The sequence below is a fragment of the Notamacropus eugenii genome, chromosome 1, assembly GCF_028372415.1.
Source record: "Notamacropus eugenii isolate mMacEug1 chromosome 1, mMacEug1.pri_v2, whole genome shotgun sequence".
Lineage (NCBI taxonomy): Eukaryota > Metazoa > Chordata > Mammalia > Diprotodontia > Macropodidae > Notamacropus > Notamacropus eugenii.
Genome location: NC_092872.1, coordinates 246969606 through 246973378, shown reverse-complemented (window position 1 = coordinate 246973378; position 3773 = coordinate 246969606). Strand labels below are relative to the sequence as shown.

Here is a 3773-nt window from a genome sequence, read left to right as displayed (position 1 = left end):
TTCACATTCATTAGAGACAATGTAAATTTCTGCCACTCCAAAGGACCTTTGCAGGAAGAATGATGAATGCCTTAGAAGCAGCTGTCCAATCATGTTAAGATTGGAGGAAACTGAAAAAGGGAGCTGGCCCCACGTGGGCAGGTGTAAAAAATAGCAATCCCTGAATAGAGCACTAAGTGAATTCTCTGTTGAAATTGCATTTTATCTATGCATTGAACTAAGAAAGGAAAGGGAATAATATATCTGAAGAAACTGAGTGTTTAAATGAAAGTGGAGATCCTAATAGCAGACAGAGACTTTGTGAATTTTCCAAGTTACATAACTAATAAGTGTCAGATTCTGGATTTGAATGTAGAAATTGATTACTAAATGTAGGTCCAGCACTTTATCCATTGTACCACCTTGAAACTTAATCTTGGGACAAATCTCTTTGTATGGCCTGTCATTCTGTTTTTGATTCCATTTCTTATAAAATTTCCATTACACATACAGCACTACTTTCCACCACTTTCCAGGCATGCACCTCCACTATCTTGATCTTGAGCATCAGTCTTGTTTCTGGCCTGTAACAGTATAGAGAATTCCCAAATATGACCATCCATCACACACAAGACTCAGATAATGGAATTATTCCATGGACCTTATTTGGTCTCAGTGAAAGACTGGGGTAGTAAGGGGAATTTTTGTTTAAGTATTAAAGGTGTTCCAAAACATCAGATGAAAAAGAACATGAGATTCCTGAAGAAAACTCTCTCTCTCCCTCTCTCTCTCTCTCTCTCTCTCTCTCTCTCTCTCTCTCTCTCTCTCTCTCTCTCTCTCTCTCTCTCTCTCTCTCTCTCTCTCTGTTTCTGTGTATTTTTGCATGTGTGTGTGTGTGTGTGTGTGTGTGTGTGTGCATGAGTTTTATTTAACTCAGTGGGGGAAATGAACTCATTGACACGAGATCTCAATAACCAAGAATTGTGTATCTACTTTTCATCTGTGATGCAATACAGTTAGGTGACTTCATCAAAATTTTATTTTGCTATATCAAAGCATTTTTAAGTTACCTAATTTTAATTCAGTTCTTTCTTTTCTTCTCTTCAGTGAACAAAATAAACTATTTTGTGTTGGATTTTGCAGTCATACACCAACAAAAGGAAACCAGACAACCTACTCATATGGCATCAGATAATCACTCCTCAGTGACTGAGTTCATCTTACAGCGTTTCTCTGAAAATCCTCAGGTTCAGATCCTTATCTTCAGCCTCCTTTTAGAACTTTTTATAATGGCGTTGATAGGTAACTCACTCATTATCACTGTGATTAGTCTAAATCCTGGCCTCCATACTCCTATGTACTTTTTCCTTATTAATTTGGCCTTGCTGGATATTCTCTCCACCTCCACTATAGTGCCTAAGTTGCTGTAGAACCTAATAAGCAAGAGCACCATTTCCTATGGTGGCTGCATAGCTCAGATATATTTCTTAACTTGGTGTTTGGGGGCTGAGCTCTTGCTTTTCACAGTCATGGCCTTCGATCGGTATGCAGCCATCTGCCAGCCCCTCCACTACACCACTATCATGAGCAAGACAATTTGCTGTCTCATGGCATCTACAGTGTGGGCTATCAGTGGGGTCAATACAATAATAAACACCATCATGACTGCTCGCTTGTCATTTTGTGGCCCCAATGTCATTGATCATTTCTTTTGTGAAATTCCTCCATTATTGCCTCTCTCCTGTTCCTCAACCAATGTCAACAATACAATGGTAGTTGTGGCAGACATGTTCTTTGCTATTCTGAATTTCCTGCTCGTCTTCATCATCACCAGCATTTTGAAGATCTGGACCAAGGAAGGAAAGAAGAGAGCATTTTCCACTTGTTCCTCCCACCTTATTGTGGTTACCATGTATTATTGCACTATAATTTATGTATACATTATTCCTGGTTTTGGTCAGTCTCTGAAGAAAGTCAAAGTAGCTTCAGTGATGTATGCCATAGTGACCCCAGCCTGGAATCCTCTGATCTACTCCCTGAGAAACAAAGATGTGAAAATAGCACTCAATAAATTGTGTCCATTTCTTAGGAAGTAATTGACCATTTAGCAAATTGATACAGTTGAGAAAAATGAGAATAAGATTATCTTTGTAACAAAGTTGTAAATGGATAACAGCCTGGACAAGTTTACACATCATTTTTCCTGGTAGGCAATATTTCTGAACTCAGGATGTGCCTTTAGTGGAACCAGTAAACTCACTGGTTACAGGTTTTCCTTAAGACTTTAATGAAGGAAAAGTCAGAATGTTTCCAAAGAATAGCACAGTAACATTTGAAGTGGCCATACTATGTCAGAAAAATGCTTGAAGCAGAACAAAATTTTGCTGCCAAGATATACTCCAGGAGATATTTCATTTCAAGGTATGGTATCATATTCTCTCTGATGTCAAATTATTAGGTGAGTCTTATTGATGTTTTTATTGTGAACTTGGTAGGCTTCAGTCGTAATGAAAATGACCTCATTTAAGTCCCTTACACAACAAGAGGACTTCCTTTCATTTAACTGTGGAGTAAAGAAAAGGTCTCTCTTTACTCTTTCTCCACATCCAAAGGAAAAGGCTTCAACTAAGGCTGATTTTTCTAGGGAATTTGAGGACTGTAGCAATGGAAGAGGTGTAGAGAAAGGCTACCAGTATGAAGGATGGGTCCTTAACTTAATTCCATATAGAACTCAACTCCTGAGACCTCAGCAAAAAAAAAAAAAAAGAATGATGAAACAAGAAAAAAATACTTTTATTATGCCAGGAATGATCAAAGCACTAACGCAAAAGGCAAAAATAAAAAAAAAAAAATTAATCCCCTATAATCAGAATCCTCAAAGAAAAATAGTTTGTCTATAAGAGCAATTAGATTTCCTCACAAAAATCATGCATATTTTTAAATTATATTTCACTCATGCATGTTTTTAAATTATCAAAGAAATGAGAGATATGGAAGGGAAAGGAATAAGCATTTAAATAATGGCTACTATTGTCACATCCTGTGCAAAGAAAATTTTACAAATACTATCTCATTTGATTCTCTCTCCAAACTGAAAAATACACATTATCATTATCCATATTTTGCAGTTGAAGAAACAGAGATGAAACAGATGTCAAGTGATTTGCTTAGGGTCATAAAGCTGGTGTTTGAGGCCAAACTGGAACTCAAGACTTCCTAGTGCTCTACCCACTATCCTTCCAGCTGCCCTCAAGAAGAGGAGGAGAACATTGGAAATAAAGTCCCATAGTTTAACAGAAGATGTAAAAAGCCACACTCTAGTAAAAATTCACTAAAAATCAGAATGGATAAAATTAATGATTCTATGAGTCAACATGAATACTTCAAATAAAGTCAAAATTGAAGAAACTGCAAGATATTTGATGTCAAAAAAATAACTGAACTAGAAAATAGATCAAGGTGAAAAAACTGAAGACTTATTGTGCAACAATTAAAAAGAAAATAGTTGGTTGGATCACAAATTCCCTCTGAGATTTATAATTTTTCAGAAAGAAAACTAAGTGGAGATCTACCCACTGTTGTGGATAGATATTTTTGTTCACAAACAGTGACAGTATGAGTTTTGGCATTCTCAAAAATGTGGGCTTTCTTTTATAAATCTGTCTAATGCTTCTTGGACTAGCTTACAATAGGATGACCTGAACTTTATAATAAAAAAAAGAATTTAAATATCATTTTTTCCAGAAATCATTAAAATAATCATCCACATATATAAGAATAAGAGGGAAAAATAA

At 36.1% G+C, this 3773-nt stretch overlaps 1 pseudogene; it reads left to right on the top strand.

The window, feature by feature from the left end:
* The first annotated feature begins 736 nt into the window (after positions 1-736).
* LOC140524854 (olfactory receptor 13A1-like) lies at positions 737-2099 on the top strand (annotated as a pseudogene).
* The last annotated feature ends 1674 nt before the right edge of the window (positions 2100-3773 follow it).